This window comes from Panthera onca, chromosome F1, assembly GCF_046562875.1.
Source record: "Panthera onca isolate mPanOnc1 chromosome F1, mPanOnc1 haplotype 2, whole genome shotgun sequence".
Classification (NCBI taxonomy): Eukaryota; Metazoa; Chordata; class Mammalia; order Carnivora; family Felidae; genus Panthera; species Panthera onca.
The window spans coordinates 17,431,748-17,451,131 of NC_138355.1; the positions used below are offsets into that span (position 1 = coordinate 17,431,748).

Consider the following 19,384-nt stretch of genomic DNA (forward strand, 5'->3'; position numbering starts at 1 on the left):
TATGGGTAGGACATAGCTGCTAACTTACTCCACATATTAAAAGTCTCTCTGAATTTATTGGGAAGCATCTTTTGTTAGACCGCTGGGGTGCTAGGCTTAACTCTACTTGGAGATAGTCTCAGATGCCTTATTTATAAATACAGTTCATCCTTCTTATCTGGTAACTTCACCCCCAGTGGAAACCGATATGTGTCCCTCAAATGGAGGGAGAAGAAAAGTATAGTCCTCCAGCCCCTGTACCCCAAGAGCTTCTGCGGCTGTCTCAGGCTTTAGCCTTCACCTTTGGGTCAGACCTGTTTTTATGCCTACTCAGCTCCAGCAGCATGGCATCATCCTGCATTGGTTTACTCCAGACTTCCTTCTTTCCCAGGTACTAGCCACCTTAGATCCTTGGTAGCCACCTAGGGAGATCTGATTATCAGAGGTTTGTTTGAATTACCGGAAAATTCTTCCTCATGTCTCTGGGCCTTGTTGTTAGTTTCCTTTCATTTTTTTCCCTCAGTGGCAATGGCTAAAAGGAAGGGGCTTTTGGCCAACAGTGCTTTGCCTATTAGGTTCATCTTCCCTGGCCTTTTAACTTCATCTGCCTCTCTTTTAGTTACTTCGGAGGCTCCCCCCAGCTCCTTCATGAATGGGCCACATCTCTTTAGTTGGATTCCAGAATTGGGCACAGTGGTTGGCAAGACTTGACCAGTAAAGAGTACAAGGCAGCACCTACTTATATTCTTCATAACCAATTCCCTCTTGCTACTTCCTGAAGCCATTTTAGTTTATACTTTCTATTCTTCTAGGAAACCAGGTTCACCTTGTTTTTATTGAGACGGAGGGGGTCATTTTCTGAGTTTAGCAAAGAAAGAGGTAAATTTCACTGAGAAAGAGCTAAGCTGTCTTCTTTCCCAGCTAAAAAGAGATCTGGGGTTGCCTTTGTGTTCCTGTAGTTAAAAAAAAAGCACAGTTGCTTGTTTTGCAATAGGTTTTGTTCTGTGTTGCATGCAATTTTCTCTTTTTTATCTTTTTTTCCCCCTTAAAATTAAATCCAGTAAAATGTGAAAGAAAGAGAAGTGCAGTAATCTCCACAGCTGCTGAGTTTTCCTGGAAGGCAAAGACATCTCAATTTTAAAGTTAGTCTTAGAACATGAAATCATGGTTCTTTGAAACAGCTGTCTGGTCAAAAACTTCTTTGTAGTGTACATTTTTAAAGAGCAATTTTTTAAAAACCACTAGGAGCTTTGTAAAGATTTCCTTTATCTGGGTTATGAATTATTTTTGGTCTTTTGAGTAATTGTTAAAGTGATGACACTCACTAGAATAAAACAGATGTCTGTTTTTTGTTTTGTTGTTCAGGGGGAAGAGGGAAATGCCGTCGGGACATTAGGATTTACTTGATACCTTGACAGTGGAGTCTAAATAATTGATTGCTAGTGTCTTTGCATTCTGTTCACTATCAAGTTTTATACATAGTGCCAGAATACAAGCAAGGGAACTTGTCCATCTTAATCATCATGTGTCCTTCAGGGCCTAGCACGATTCCTGGCACATAGCTTCTCAACAAAGGTTCATTAAATCAATCAATAAATGAATACTATAAGTACCATTATATAGAATGACATGTCGTGCAACCAGATACATAATTCACCCATTCTTCTGTTATCTTTTATGGAGATACCTGGAAAGGAAGTTTTCCTTAATACAGACTTTGAGGTTGAAAGGTGTATTTCAAAGTCTCTCTGGGGTGCTTGGGTGGCTCAGTTGGTGAAGGGTCCGACTCTTGATTTCGACTCAGATGATGATCTCATGATTTGTGAGTTCAAGCCCCAAACTGGGCTCTGCGCTGAGGATGTGGAGCCTGCTTAGGGTCCCCTCTCTGTCTCTCTCTCTCCCTCTCTCTCTGTTTCTCTCAAAATAAATACATAAACTTAAAAACTTTTTAAAAAATCTCTCCTGTTATTATCAGTCCGTTATGGATCTTTCACCCATGTTGTGATATAAATCACCTCTGACATTGTTTATATTTTTGCCAACTCTTGGGAGTAATAACTTTCATAAATAGAAGGCAGTTATAGTTGAAATCAAAGGATGGATAAGTAGGGCATTATGGGAGCACAAAGGAGAGAGTAATGTCAGCAATTAATGCTACCTGGGAGAAGACTCAGAAGAGGGAACGTATGAGTCAAGGCTGCAAAGATGGGGGAAGTTCTCCAAATGGCGATGAAGCCAAGGGGGCAGTGGTAACGTGTGGGAAGGCCCGAAAGGTGAAATGGCATGCGATGGACCCCTGGCCATAGAACCATTACCATCACCTTCATCACTGTTGGCATCATTATCATCACCACTACTTTCTGCTTAAACGTTACTCCTTCACTCAAGATACAGGTTGCCATTGAAGTGCTAGATTTTTTCCAGTCTGATTTATTTTCTTTGAAGAGTCACTTCTATCCATTATGCTGAGTGTACCTAAAATGGCATCCACAAACAAGTCACTGAATAGCCAAGCTTCCTGCAGACCAGATCTTTACAAACTGTTTGCAGTAAGAAGACTGACGTGTGTGAATGGATTTGGGGACTTAAACAATTGTATTTGATTTTCACTGTACACTGCTCACCCCAATCCTGGTCTCACTGAGGGGGAACCAGTGAGGTGCTGCTGAGCCAGAATGTGGGCAGTGCTGATAGCCTGGGGAGGGCTGGGGTGTCAGAGCCCATCTCCCGTGGCCCTGTTCACAGAGCAGCCCAAACTTCCCCAGTGCACCAGGACATCTTTTTTTAGACTCAGACAGAACAGAGGCCTGAAAACCTTTTTTTTTTTTTTTTTTACATGATAAAGATACATATAAAACTTTCCAAAATAACTTCAAGGAACTGACTTTGATAGAACTTGACATCATCATCACCATCATCATCATCATCATATCAACAAATAGTCATTTAAAAATAATTTGAAAGGCTAACTTTGTGGAGAGCCATTGTGTAAAACGTTATTCATACCACAACCATGCCAGCCCCTTTCATTTTTTTAAAAATTCCTTCTACCCTGTTCACTTTCGCAGTATCCCCATATTGATAAATTTACACCAATATCTTCAGCCTAATCCTAGGTTTTAAGAATTCTCATCAAACTCTCTCTAGGTGTTATGGGGCTAGCATGAATTCAGAACTCCATATTATCTCCTAGTTGTTGGGGTTGTTTGGTTTTTGGTTTTTGGTTTTTGGGGGTTTTTTTGGTTTTTTTGTTTTTGTTTTTTTGGCTTATTGATCAACACTCTGCCTTCTGGAATCGGGTGTCACTTCTCCTGTGTTGTTGGTTCCTCATAAATCTTACTCTTTAGGTCTTTCAAAATGAGTTCTTAAAAAATTCATATAATAATAATTATTATTAGTTATTCAGTAACTCAAATGAAAGGTCCCACAGGGGGTGACTCTCAAATAACAAATGCTGAAGGGAATGAGTCCAGGCTAATGTAGACTGGGCAGCAATCTTTCCTAGCGCATGATAAGGCATGGCGTGGAGGGGTCAATAGCCACTCTATACTTATTCCTCAGATTTTAGAAATGCTGAGCTTAAGCAGATCATTACCACAACCTCTTCTGACCTAATAAATGAGACAGACTGAGAATAATTGTGGTTCTCTCTCTGCTTTCTTCACCAGTTGCCTTTTATTCCCTTCTAAAGTCTTTCGTTGCTCTGGGCTAAATGAAGTTTGGATTGCAACAACAATTTTTTTTTCAATGATATTGTAATACTGGCTCATTTGCCTGCTATTGGTTATGCCCAAGTGGACACAGGACCTGTGGCTGTTTGGTTGTTCTCCTATGGGAAAAGGCTTAACGAAGCTAATAAGCTGTATTAAAATAAAATAAACAAACTCACATGGCACCCAGCATCACAGCCACATGTAGTATGCTTAGTATTCATTATCCCGAGACACCAGTTCCACATCCCCAACTGCCTACTGGGCATTTTCACTCCTAAGGCCTTCTGTCACTTCCTGTTTAACCCATCCGAAACCAAATCCAGTACCCTTTCTTCAAAGCCACTCCTCACTGTTGGAATTTTAAGGGGTCAATAAACCGCACACTTTTCTTGCCCTCTCTAGTTAAAATGTGCTGTTGTTGCTGTTCTCAGAGGCCCAGGAAACAAACAGATAAGGCATGAACAAACGGCTGGAGATCTGTGGCCACATGTCTTGCTCATAGTTCAGCCCCCAGCGATCACAGCCCCAGCGGAGCAACCACAGGCCTCCACCACAGGGCAGCACTCAGCACAGCTTCTTGGAACGGGAGAGAAATGCATGTGTCCTGCGGGCGCAAGCTTGCTCAATTTCTCTTTTATAACTCACTAATCAAATCAGTCAGTTCTCCTCCTCTTTTGGGGAGGAAACAATGAAGTCTGGAGAAAAGAGGCCAGGAGCCAAAAGCCCTACAAGAAGCCAGGAGATCAAGTTCCCACTAATGAGTCACTGCAAACCTTCCTATTTTTACTTTGAATACCTTCTTAATTTATGTTACATCAGCATTACATTAGCATCTGGGTGTGAGGAAGAATATTTAGGTATTAAATATTCTGCATCGTAAGAATTTCCACCGCTTAAATTGTAATCTGCCTTCTTTATGATCTTTTTCATCATAAATAAGACCCCACACTTACAACCAAAACTCACACATTTAGCTCTTCGCTCATGACTGTGATTAACGCTGACACAGACCTGGCGCTGTGGCCATTGGCAGCCAGAGAAAGTCAGGACTGGTGGTGACTCAGCTGATTCTGCAGCTGCACTTACAGTAAATGTGTTTTGCAACGCTCTTATGTGTTAAAATATTTTTTTCCTTAAAAACTAAAACAAAATTTTTTTTCAAATTTTAATTAATTAGCTCTTTACTATGTCAAGAAAAGGAAGTATCGAAAGACTATCAAGTCAAGTCAGGCTAAAGGAACTTGTCCCCTTGGCAATGAATCATAACACTTTGAGTCAATAGACAACAGCCAAACTCCAATTTAAAATTGTTGCATTGAGGGGCGTCTGGGTGGCTCAGTCCGTTAAGCCTCCGACTCTTGGTATTGGCTTAGGTCATGATCTCAACCTTGTGAGCTCAAGCTCTGCATTAACAGTGGGGAGTCTGCTTGAGATTCTCTGCCTCCCTGTTTCTGATCTTCGAGGTTGATCTTGAAAGCCAAAGACAAATATGTTTTATTTTATTTTTTTGGAATTCTCTCAAGTAATTTATTTTTATTTTTATTTTTCAATATATGAAATTTATAAGACAAATATATTTTAAGGAAATGAAGGGCTCTAAGCTGTTCAGTCATTGATGGTTGCTTCAGTAAGCTATTCAGTCATTGGTGGTTGCTTCAGTCATTCATTCCTTCATGCATTCACAATTATTTACTGAGCATATTCTATGTACTGGGTGCTATACTTAAGTTCTGTGAACAAGAGAAATATGTTCTCTGCTCTCATGGAATTTACAGTACAAGGAAGGAGACTGATAGCAAATAATTACTTACTTACAACTGTTAATGACAACTGCTGTGAGAATTTATAATAGAGTGACCCCAGCGTTTGGGGAATTTAGGAGTGGTTAAAGCTAACACTAGAAGACTAAAAATAGAGACTAGGTGAAGGGAGAAGGGACGATTGTTCCAGGCAGAGTAAACAGTATATACCAAGACCCCGAAGTAGGAAGAAGCTTTGTGTGCTCATGTAACTGACAGCTAGAGTCTAACATGCAAGAGGTCCAGGTCATTTACCACCCTATAGGCCATTTTGAGGTTGGTGGTCTTTATCCTAATGCAGTGAGGAGCCACTGATGAGGTCATGTTTGACTGTAGAATGGAGACGAGGAATGGAGCAAATACATAAGTTAGGAGGTTTTGCAGCCATCCAGGTGAAAGGTGATGGTCACCTGGACGTATACAGAGGTAGTGGAGATGGAGTAAAGGAGGTTTATTAGGGGGTGCACTGACAGAAATGATTGCTTGGAAATGAGGTGGGAAAGAAAGAGGTGTCAGAAACGACACCTAGGTATCCAGCACATGCACCTAGGTGGGAAGAGATACCATTTACTAATACCAGGAAACTTTAGAGGAAAAGATCTAAGAGAAAACCAAGATCTGAAAATAGAAATATCCAGAATGCAACTATAGCTTAGAAGGGAACTCTGGGATTTGTGAGTGGTCGGCTTATACATGGTGCTGAATGCAAGTGGTCTCTTGATAGAACTCCTTATAGAACATTTTTTTAGGAAAAACCCTACATAGTCGTGGTAGCTGGATTTTTGTTCTTTTGAGGTATAATTGACATATAACGTTACATTAGTTTCAAGTGTATAACATAATTATTTGATATTATGTAACAAAGCAATCATAAGTTTAGTTAACATCTGTCACCATATATAGTTACAAAATATTTTTTCTTGTGTTGACAACTTTTAAGATTTACTTTCTTAGCAACTTGCCAATATGCAATATAATATTATAACTATAGTCACCATGATGTGCATTACATCCCCATGACTTATTTATTTTATAACTGAAAGTTTGTATCTTTTGTCCCCCCTACACCCATTCCCTGTGCAGAGGAATATATGCTTCCATATCTTGGCTATTCTAAATAATGCTACATTGAACACGGAAGTGCATATATCTTTTTTGAGTTAGTGTCTTCATTTTCTTTGCATCAATTCCAGAAGTGAAATTTCTGGATCATATGATAGTTCTATTTTTAATTTTTTGAGCAATTTCCATACTGTCTTCCATAGTGGCTGCAACAATTTGCATTCCCACCAGCAATACGCAGAGGTTGTCTCTTCTCCAAACCCTTGCCAACACTTATTTCTTGCCTTTTTGATAATAGCCATTCTAACAGATGTGAATCGTTACCTCCTTGTGGTTTTTATTTGCATTTCCCTGATAATTAATGATGTTGAGCACTTTTTCATGTGCCTACTGGCCATCTGTATGTCTACTTTGGAAAATAATTCAGATCTTCTGATCATTTTTTTTAATGTTTATTTTTGAGAGAGAGAGAGAGACAGAGTGCAAGCAGGGGAGGGGCAGAGAGCAGGGGAGACACAAAATCCAAAGCAGGCTCCAGGCTCTGAGCTGTCAGCACAGAGCCCTGTGTGGGGCTCTAACCTATGAACCACGAGATCATGACCTGACCTGAAGTTGGATGCTTAACCAACTGAGCCACCCAGGTACTCCTCTTCTGGTCATTTTTTAATCAGATTATCATTTTGTTTTATTGCCATTGAGTTTTATCAGTTCTTTGTATATTTTGGACATTAATCCCATACCAGATATATGATTTGTGAATACTTTCTTCCATTCAGTAGGTTGCTTTTTCATTTTGTTAATGGTTACCTTTGTGCAGAAGTTTTTTAGTTTGATACAGTTTTGTTGTCAAATCCAAAAAATCCTTGCCAAAACCAGTGTCAAATAGCTACCTACAACCTATATTTTCTTCTAGAGTTTTAGGTCTTACATTCAAGTGTTAATCCATTCAGAGTAATTTTTGTGTGTAATGCAAGATAGTGGTCCAGTTTCATTCTTTTGTATGCAGCTGTCCAGTTTTACCCACACCATTTAGTTAAGTCCTTTCTCCTCATTGTATATTCTTAGCTCCTTTGCCATAAACTAATTGACCATATATATGTGGGCTTATTTCTGGGATCTCAGTTCCTCTGTTCCATTGATTTCTGTTATCTTTAGGCCAATGCCATAGTGTTCTGATTGCTGCAGCTTTTTAATATAGCTTTGATCAGGGAGCGTGATGCCTCTAGCTTTGTTCTTCTTTCTCAAGATTGTTTTGGCTATTCAAGTTCATATTTTTAAAAATTTTGTGACATTCGATTTCCAAATATATTTTTTAAAAGATTTATATTTTCATTTATAAGTGAGATTGGCTTATAGGAACATATCCCAAAATTTGGTCTTACATATGATAAATTCAAAGAAAAAAGGATCCTAGGGTCAAGTGAGTTTGGTGAGTCATGCATAACAGGTTTATTTCTTGGAGATTTATAATGTGTACTGGTCTGTTAATATTTCTGACATGACCTGCATAAAAGTATCTTTCTCTTAAAATTTGGAAAGAAAGACCAATAAAACTCTCTGAGATCAGAACTATTTTGAATAAAAGTTTTAATTTTGTTTCCAATTTATCCTGTGGATATTGGTCAGGTAAGCTTTTATAATTATGATTTCATATTGTTTTAGAAATTATATCCAACATTGATACTTTATAAATCCACTATCATAAAAGTATACTCAACATCTCTAAAAAGTTTAATCTTCTCTTTGTTAAATCATATGTATCATCTCTAATTTTGATTATTTTTATCTTATATTTACTATATATGACAGAGCTGTTTCATTGATTAATCAAAGAATAGACTCTTAAATTTATCAATGATAGTTTAATTTTCCATAATTAGGTCCTAACTTAACTATATCCTGTATTCTGCTTTGATTAGTTTTCCAATTTTCTAACTCCTTAAAGTCAATGCTATGTATTTTTGCCTTTTTTTAAAAACAATAAAACATACATGACTGTGATTTTGCCTCTGAATAAAAGTTTGGCTGCATGTTCTGAGTTTCAATCCAGTGAGTAATGTTATTTTGTGTGTTTAGTAAATAATGTCTATTATAATTTTGAGTTCCAATTTGACACAAGTTTTGGGTGAAGCTTTACTTTATTTTAAGTGGTTTTGTGGTTTAACTTTTATCATAATTTCTACTTTAACTGGAAATTTTATCATAATTTAACTTTTATCATAATTTCTAGTTTTAGTGCAGCGCTTTTTTATCTTCAGTACAAGAAATCAGGAATATTTTCTGTAAGATATAAAAATAATTCTGAGCCCTAGTTTATTAAACTAGTATTATTGAATTTACAGCTTTGATTATTAATTTATGATAATATACCATCTTGGTATCATTAATTCATTGTCAACAGTCTTTGAAGTATTTTGGATGTTGACAAAAGGCCTAAATAGTAGCCAGTCAGCCAACAAATGTTATTAAGTACCTACTGTATGATGTAAGTGCCAGAAATACACTGATGAACGTTTAAAGTCCCATTATTGAACTTATATTGTAGTTGGAGGAACATAAACAAGGGAAGATGAGGGTTGGAAAGATAAATCAGTGGTTAAAAGTTTGAATTTTTTCCTACTTACAGTGCACAGTCATTGGAGGATTTTAAACAGGGTGGGGATATAATATATGATCATGGTGGCTTCTGTGTGGAGAGTGGAGCAAGAAAGATATCAAAGAGATGTAAAGATCTGGAGTTATCTTCATGTCAATAGTATTTAAGGTTCCCAGATAGGGAAGATCACCTTGGCAAAAGCACAGATTGAGGGAAGTAGACCACTGAAGGAGATTGGGGCACTCCAGAATTTAAAAGTGTAACAAAAGAAGAGGAGACATCAGAAGAGATTAAGAAGCTATAGTCAGTGATGTAGAAGTATGGAAGTCAGGAAAGTGTGGTATTACAGAAGTCTTGAGAAGAAAATGACTGAAGACAGAGGGAGTGGTCAATATATCAGCTGCTGCAAAGTAACATGAAGATAGGGAATTGAACATTTGCTGTGGGAAGATGTAGATCACATGACCTTGAAAAGACCTGTATCTATAAAGTAGTAGGATCACAAATCTCACTGGGGGGAATTGAGGGGGAAATGAGAAAGGAGAGAATAGAGAAAATGATTCAAGATAACTCAAGGAGTTTTGCTGTAAAAGCAAATAGAAATGGGGGCAATTCTTAGGGTGTGGAAAGGGTCAAGAGAAAGTGTGTGTGTGTTTTAAGATGCTTGCTATGCCATATGAATGATCCAATAGTAGAAAAGAGGCAATTGTGGAAGTAAAAGAAAAAGGGAATGATTGTAGGATGTTCATAAAGACATTAGAAGAGAGGGAACTCAGTATATAAGTTGAGGTTTTGGCCTTTCCTTGTACAAGAGAAAGACAGAGTCTGTGGTTGCAAATGCAGGTAGTCTGATATATTTGGTGGAAAGAATATAGATCATTCTCATCAGATTGTATATGTTTTTCCTATGAAGTATGAAGCAAGATTATCAGCCAAGTGTTAGTGGCAAAGTGCATATTATAGATTTAATGGAAGAAAAGTTACGTAGTAATTATCTAGTATAGTGATAAACCATTTTGACTACAGAATTATAGTAGGGAGGTCTGGGAAAGTTAGGTGCCCATTTGATATTTGTAGTTATAAATTTGGAGTGCAATAAGCACAACTGTATAGTTTTTCTCTTGCATTATTTAGAAACCTGGATGTAGGAACTCAGTAAGGAAATAATTCAGTCAGAGTTTTATTAGGTAAGTAAAATGGTGAAGGGAAAAACAGGAAAGGGAGTTACAGGTTTGCAAGATAGTTATAGTACTGAACTGCGTCTGCACAGAAGTAAAGACATAAGGAACATGATGATGAGTGGGAACATGATAGATCAGTGGGTCAGTAAAAGCCCACAATGGAGGTGGTTTTTCAGATTTTCAAAAAGGATGACCAAACGGAAATTTTGATCGATGAGTTTGTCATCAGTGCCCTGCTCTGTAAGTTGATAATTAATTGTAAAATTGATAGTTAAATATTTAGAAAGGAAATCAGTGATCAGTAGGAACTTGCTTCGAATCTTAAAAAACAAGTTGAGCCAAACTGACTTCAATTTTTTAATAGAATTTAGCAGATATGTAATTAGATCTTGGTATACTCTTTTGGAATATACATGAGAGAAAATAGAGGGACATGACTTGGTAGTGTAGTACAAATATGATGGATTTGTGATTAAGTGTCATTTTACTGTTGATACCAATGGGTACCAGTTAGCAGAACATTAACTCTGGCATGGGATCTTTTGAGGTCTGTTTAGTTCTATAGTATATCTTTGATAATGACATGGGAATATTATGTTATTATAAATATACAGATAATACAAAACCGGAAGAATTGTGAGTCTGATAGTTGCCAGAATTGTAATTCAGAACATCTGAGCAAATTGGGAAATGTGCCAGACTAACCAAATGAAATGTAATAATGGCAAATATAAATTATACTTTATGTTTTTTTTTTTTTTTTAAAGTCTGTACGTATTCAGTACAGGAGAAGTCTGGTTTTATAGGAGGTCAAGCCCAAAGGACCTAAAGGCCGTGAGAATAATGAATAATAGTAGTTTTTGTATTGTGTATATTTTGCTTGCATATTTACCTGATTCTGGGCACTGTGTAAATAAGCATGTCACACTTGTAACCTTATTTTATTATCATTATAAGCCTGATATAGATGCTATCTTCCCCATTTTATAGATGAGTACATTAAAACTTAGAGAGGTTACCTTACCCAGTGTCGTATAGGATAATTAATGGCACAGTCTGGATTTCAACAGGTGTTTTCATGGTCTTTACTATATTCTACTACATGCTATTTGCTTACATTAGTAAAAGTTTACTGTCCAGAAAGTAGGGGAAAATTCCACCAAATTTCTTCCTTCCATCTGGATAATATTGTATCAGGAGATTTGTGATCAGTTGTGGGCACATCATTTTCAGAAAATCCTTTTTAAATAGAGCAAATCCACAGAAGGGTAATAAGAGTGTTGTGTTATCTAGAAATGTCTTCATATGAGAAACATTTGAAAAAATTGGCAGAAAGGCCAGCTTGGAGACTTAGAAGACTTGAGGGACAGATAATATCTGGTCCCAGATGTTTAAAGAGCTGCCATAGGTAAACAAATTAAACTTTATATTTTTAATACCTAAAGACATTCTTAGGACATGTAAATGAAAGTTATACATCTAATCAAAACACGGACCCATCATGTGGTCATGTTCTCTTCAGTGTAGCACTTAAAAACCTTTTACCTATGGGATAAAATTTCTCATGCTCATTTTTAATGTTGAGGTAACTTTTATTTTTCAAACTATAAAACACATAGTTAAGCTTGATTTCATAGTGAAATCATTCAGAAGCTCATATCTGCATGATGGTAGTTGAAATAGACTAAACAAAAAAATTCAGTCAGTACAAATTGCTGTGGGTTATCTATACAGCTACAGCATGTGGTGAGAACCTGGAAGCTACATCCACAGAATTTATGAGACTTCCAGTAAATCAGCTCCGTTCAGTGTTTTAGACCTGTATCCAACTCTTCTTGGATGTCTAGACACAGCCTAACATGAGGCTTCAAAAATGGGTAAAAATGAAGCAGCCAAAGCCACCAGAAGCCTTTGACCCTCTTCTAATGTTTCAACCAGATAATTATTTTCCCTCTCAAGAATTTGGCTATCCTTTGAGGGAAAAAAAAAAAAATCAAGATTTTTCCATGTGAAGAGCCCCTGAAAGAAAATACTCTGGAGAAAGGTCAATGACAATGGGCCAAAGCTGAATTCTTCAGATCTGCTTAGAGAATGTGGAAAGTCTGCACCCTCGCTACTTTCTGTGCTTTCCAGCTGGCCAGGAACCCCCATGGCATTTGTCCAGATTTGCCTTCCCCATACCTTTTACATCTAAAAGGGAGTCATACTGTACAGTGGAAATGCCTCAAATGGAAACTTAAGTAGTAGCTTAAAAGCTATGGTAGAGGTAATTAGAAAATTAAAAACTGGTGAATTTTGATTTCTATCAAGATAATCTATTACCCTTTCTGCCCTGTAGCAAAGATATGACCTTTCAAATTTTTCAACAATAAACCTTCGTACTTGGAGACTATATTTCCTTTAAATATGTCCCACTTTTAATTAAAAGTACTCATTCTGCTGGTTGTGCTTTGTCCCTTCAAAGTTTTTTATCTTAGGTTTTCTGTGGAAAGGTAAGGATTCTATCAAACATAAAAAAGTTGGTTTTAAAGATAAGCACAGTCCAAGTTCATTCCATCGTTCATTTGTTCATTCATTCATTCATTTATTCATTCATTCCATTCATTTGACAAATATTTGTTTTGCGGAGGCCATATGCCAAGGACTGTGGTTGGCCCACATTGTGCCTTTTGTATGCTATGTGATCTTGACTTAATCTCTTTGAATCTCAGTTTCCTAACTGTAAAACAGCTCTGTTACCAACTTTGCAGGGGCTAATGGAGTTTAAATGAGATGACTTCTCTTTTTAAGACAGTGAAAAATTAGAAGCTTCTCTTTTACCCTTCTCCATCCATTGCTATATCCAAAAGATCATATACAACGGAGATGGAAAGTAGCAATGTTAATCAACTATTTGCAAAACTCATGGGAGCAAACTGGATTGAAATGTTATGAGTAACCACTGCATGCTTTACCTTGATTAAGAAAAATGGAGCTAAACAGGAAGATAACGAAAAGAAACTTCTATTCTCCTTACTGAATCAATGAAAGAAATGTGGATACTGTGCCAACACAAAATCCAAATAGCCAACTCTACTTTGAAGCCAATTCAAAAGTGAATCCAAGTAAGAATTTACAAATGGGGAAGTCCAGGTGGAAAATGCCTGACGATAAATATTTATTCAAGTTAAACATATAGAGCTCCATTTAAATAATTGCTTAAGTGTAACAAAATAAAATACTAAAACAAAAACAAAAAGATTCTTAAAGAGATGTGAAAACAATAATTCAGAAATAATATTCTAGGTCAGGATTTCTAGGTAGATTAGCAAATGCAGGAGATAAAGTGGCAGGAAGTAAATACTTCTAAATTCCTCAAAAAGGAATTTATATATATTATATATATTTATTTATATTTATATTTATTTATATATTAATATTAATATTTATGTATATTTATATATTATATATAATTTATATATATTTATATATTATATATAATTGAACTCAGGAATGATTTGGAAGACCTAAAGATAATTATTTTCCAAAGAAAGAAAGAAAGAAAGAAGGAAAGAAAGAAAATAATCATTTACTTGTAGAAATGAAAGCCACTAAAAAAATATAGAAGCCAAAAAGACAGTTCATTAATCAACATATGCAACGGAAATAGTAAGGACCATTTATCAAAATGACAAAACTAAAACCAAGCATACAGCAATGGCAAGAAATAAACATGATTAAAACTTTCCTAATCGTAGGCAGTGCTTTTCAGATTGGGATGAAAAATAAAACCCAACTATACTGTTGGCATTTATAACCCATATATCTTTTTTAACAGTAAAGCAAATAGATAAAAGTAAAAGAAGGGGCAAAGATATGTCAGGTAAATGGAAATTAAAAGTGAGAAATCATTCCAATAATATACAAAAAAATGTCTTAATGAAATCAGAACAAAGAATATCACTGGCATAAATGTGTAAAAATGCCCACCCCCTTGCAAAAATATTAAACCTTGATGGAAAATCACTTTTATATTATAAAATTTGTAAAGGTATTTTAAGGATGATGGTCAGTATTTTTATAGGTGTGATGATACTCATTATTCAATAAATATTAATTGAATACCTACTAGCACTGGTCACTTTGTAAGACCTAACAACATAGAGTAATCAAAACAATACAGTCAAATATGACTTTCCATTTATGAAGATCTTATTTTATGTTATTCATTAAGATTTTTCCATTTTCTTAATTTAAAAAATGTATTCCTATGTTTTCTATAGGCTTTCTCCTAACATGAATGGAATATTCTCCCATATCTAAGTTATTGGAAGTATAGCCTAGTAGTGTTTTGTAAAAGCCACTTGGGTTTTGAGTTAATTTTGGTAATTTATATTTTTTAGAGTATTATTAGTTTCCTTTAGGCTCTTACTTTTGCCATAGGTTTTTTGCATATAATATTTGATTTTTTCCATCTCCTCAATTATTTGTGATTATGTATCCTATCCTTTCTTATTTGTGATCTTGTATACTTTTGTTTTCTCCCTTAATTAGTGTTATATTATCTATTTCTAAGGGGAAAATTCTTGTGGATGTCTTTATCCTTTATGTTATTTTTATATTTTCTATTAATTTTGGTTTTAATCTATGTTAATTCCTCTTCTTGGCTTATTTTTTTATCATAACTTTATAATCCCCGTAGATGAATATCAACTCTTTTTTGAATATTGACTTTTTTTCCTCCTCTCTCTAAATGATGAAAATATTTAAGGCCTTAAGTTTTCCTGTAGCCTTCACTGTGTTCCATTGGTTGCATACAATGCGTTTATATTTTTTATTGCTTTCTAAATAATTTGTAATTTTAATTTTGGTTTCTTCTGTAATACAAGGATTATCTAAGAATATGTTTTAAGGGGTTTTTTTGGTCTCTTTTTTTAGAAATTCTTTTTTTTCTTTTTCTTTTTTTTTATTTTTTGATTAAAGAATGTGATCTATATAATCTCTCTTTTTAAAAGTTTCTTAAGGTTGGTATTGTGTATGTGTGTAGGTACAAGTGTAAGAGTGATTTTTGTAAATGTTTTATGGCTAATGAAAAATCTTTATCTTCTATCTGCTTACTTACTTTGGTCCATTACATTTGCACAACTTGAAAAGAGTCATATTAGTTTTTTTTTTCTATATTTATATTTTAACTAATTGTATACATATAATAACTACAAGTTCATCTTGCAATTTTAATAGCATTTGCTTCCTTTCCTTACCTACTATGTAACTTGGTGCAAAAAAGGTTTATGAGTATTTTCCAGTCTTCACAAATTGTATTTTATACTATTGTATAATAATATTTCTATTAATTCTGTTTAGTGCTTTTAAACTACTTATCCTGTTCAGTACTTTTAAATTCCATCTTGTCTGTTATTAATATTGCCATTCTTGAATTTGTATTTCTTTGTTTTGTGCCTGGTTTCTTTTTGCCTGTTTCTTTATTTTTCCAAATAATATGTAACTTTTATAAACCTAATTTAACTGACTAGCTGAAAGAATTCAGTCTGTCATTAATTTCGTAATTAATATACTTAAATTTATTCCTGCCATCTTATTAAAATTTCTTATTTTGTTACTTCTTTTTTTTTAATTTTTTTTACTTGATCAAAAGGCTATTAATTTCTCCTTTTTTTCTGTACTTTTTATTTCATTAACATTTACATTCATCACCAGTGCATAGTCCTATTATTCCATGAGGTAAATTACCAAATATTTCTCCTCCAAACCCTTCCTTCTCCTACTTCCCCCCCACACCCACTTTTAACAATGAGACCCCTGGGACCCCTTTGCTGCCCTACTCTCTGAGCCTGCACCCATCAGAGAAGACCTGGGGAGCATTTTTGATTTCCTCCTACCCTCCCCCAACCTTTAGACTATTTGAATTCCTGTTGCAGTGTGTCTCTTTTACTTTAAGAGTCTTTCGTTAGCCCTTACACTGCATATTCTCAGATGGGCTATCATTATTTATTTTTATTTGACTCTGTGGATGTCGCCAGTGCTGTTGCTCACCACTGTTTTTCTCCTCTTTGTCTTCCCTCATCTTGAACATGCTCTGCGAGTTCATTTGGTGCTGTTGTAACTTCATCCCTGCTTAGGCAACTCCCACAGGTGAGGTGTGTGGTGATAGCCCAGCCGGTTGTAGGTCTCTGCAGCCTCTTAAGAGTCCATGAGTGTTACTTCATTGCCCTCTACCTTTTGAGCGTTCAGTCAGTGCCAGTCTAATTCTTTCTTCTTTCTAAGCAACTTGCTGTCTCTTTACAGAAGACTTGAACATGTTTTCTTTATCTCAGAGCTCAAGAATTGTATTAACATATGTCCATGTGGTATCTTTGCTCATCAAGTATACATGAAACAGCCCTTAAAATGTGTATATTCAGATCTTTCTAAAAACCAGGATAAGATTCTTTTATAAACAGTAGTTTCTTTTTCTAATTATTTTTCTCCCCTCACCTTCCTTTTCTTTTTCTGAATCTCCTTTTATTTACAGGTTAGATGTTCTGGGTCTTTCCTCCACACTTTCACAACTTCTCTCTCTTTTCAGTTTTTAAAATTCTCCTACTAGATCGTGAACTCTACCAGTTCTGGTTTCAACATTCATTATCCTCTCCTCCATCTACTAAATATTTTAACTTAAAATCTTTTGTCTAGTTCCAGGAAGTTTTTTCTTAATGTTGTACTTCTACCTCTTCAAATACTATTCTTCTGCTTCCCCTGACAGTTCTGTATTGATATACTGTTCTGATTTCTCTCTTCATTCATGATTTCTCTGGCTATTATACCTCCTTATTAGATGTCCTTTTATTTTCCTTTGTTCATTGTGGCACAGGTCCAACTGCTGGATACTTCAAGTGGACTGGTCCTATGAAGGTGGGAGGGCACAGACATCTCAGTCATCATGGCCCAAAATATGCAAGTTGCCAGTTACCCATTGAGACACCAGGAGGTAGCCTTTCTTCTACATTAGGGTAGAGAAAACTCAGGCACACCCAGGATCCTGTGATCATTGAAGGACAGCCCTACCAAAGAGCTCCTACGTGCTGGTCCTTGCCTTAGACTTTTCTTGCTGTGGCCCCACAGCTTTGTTCAGCACAGAGCAAGAAAGTACAACTATCTAGTTCACACCCTCTACCTGAGTACCAGTCCTGATATCTGCTTGACTTAAGAAAAAAGGATGTGTTTGACCTAAGTTAGAAGTGGAGAGGAAGCAGAGCACAATTAAGTCATCATCTTTCCAGAATCCCCTGGGAATAAAATAATAAACATGAAAATGATACATTCCCTGTCCTAATGTTGCTTGTGGGCTAGTTGGAAAGATAGACAATAAATAAATAAATAAATAAATAAATAAATAAATAAATAACTCCTATAATTCTGAATTCACAACTGTAATTAATGCTATGAAGGAAAGGTGAATAGAAATATGATCTGAGATTCCAAGAAAGAATAAGCTTTAACGTGCAAGGAGGGAAGAAAAAAAGAACTACAGGCAGAGAGCAGTGTATTCAAAGACCTTGGGAGTAGGCATGGCACATTTGAGGAAGCCAAAGACAGTCAGCATGGCTGGAGCAGAAAAAGCAAAGGAGAGCAGAGTGTGAAAAGAAGCTGGAAAGGAAGGTAATAGTAAGGGGCCAGACTGCAGGGTTTTATAGGCCATGATAGAGTATAGTCCTTCCCTAAAAGCAGGTGACTAATGGAGCGTTTTACTCCATGGGTAAAAATATCTGATTCACATTTTCAGGAGATCACGAGGATTCAGTGTGGGGAGCACTCCACACTGTTTTGTTTTTGAGAGAGAAAAGGAGAGACAGAGCACAAGTGGGGGAGGGACAGCGAGGGGGGAGACACAGAATCCGAAGCAGGCTCCAGGCTCTGAGCTGTCAGCACAGAGCCCAACTCAGGGCTTGAACCCGCGAACTGTGAGATCATGACCTGAGCTAAAGTCTGACACTTAAACTTAACTGACTGAGTCCCCCCAGGCACCCCAAGTGTGGAGAGCAAATTTAAAGGAGCCATGTGAGGAGGCTACTGTAATGTTTGAGGGAGGGTGGCAGTGAGATGGTGGTCAGCGTACAGGAAGTACACTTTTAGGTGGTTTATGAAAGAGGATATAAGAGTGTGGAAGGTAGGGAAGTCAAGTTAAAATCACCAATTCAGTCATTCATGTCAATGTGCCCTTGAGATACTCAAGTGGAGGAGTCAGTAAACACTGTGAATCTAGGGCAGTCCTGGGCAAAAGAGATAAATTTGTTAGCTATCTGAGTTTCAGTATAAACTAACGCTCTTAGGCATAAGTGAGAATACCTTGGGATAGAATAAGAAGAAGAGAAAAAGACTTTAAATTTTTGTATACCACTAATATCCATGTAAATTGGATGATCTCTGCTGGAAAGGTGATTGATAATGCATATGAGTATCTTAAAAAATGACTGTAATTTTGATCCTGTAACTTTTTTATAGGAATCCATCCTCAGAAAATAATATTAGTAGATGTGAAAGGCTTATGGATAAAAATACTCACTTAAGCATTATTTATGATTATAAAAAAAGAAATTACTTAATTATCTAATATTTAAAGAGGTTAAGTAGATTATCATACATTTATATTAATGAATATTATACCATTCTAATTTGATGTTTATGAAGATGTAATGGCATAAGTAAATGGCCATAATGTAATAATAGTAATAAGGACACAAAATTGAGAGAGAGAGAGAAAGGGAGACAGAAGTGGGTAGGGGAGACCTCAACTGTGTGAAACATTGATAGAACAAGAGTATAAAGAAATGTTTATCTATCAACAGTGGAAAATGGATGATTGTCACCATTTTTAGACTTTTATCTAGTTTCCAAATCTTTCTAAATGGGCATGTATTTCATCTTATGTACCCTTTTATTGTTAGGAAAAGAAAGAAAATTACAGGATTGTCCCAGTTGTAAATATGCACTTTATAGGCATTTCACTCTGTTAAATACTGATTGATGTTTTGTTTTTTCTTTTCACAGTATCGATGAGCCTTTCTGTTTTGAATC

General features: G+C 36.0%; 1 protein-coding gene across 10 annotated transcripts in view; it reads left to right on the forward strand.

Annotated features, from left to right (window-relative positions):
• DNM3 (dynamin 3) overlaps positions 1–19,384 on the forward strand; it is a 573,673-nt gene that overhangs the window by 440,057 nt on the left and 114,232 nt on the right. The window lies entirely within an intron of this gene.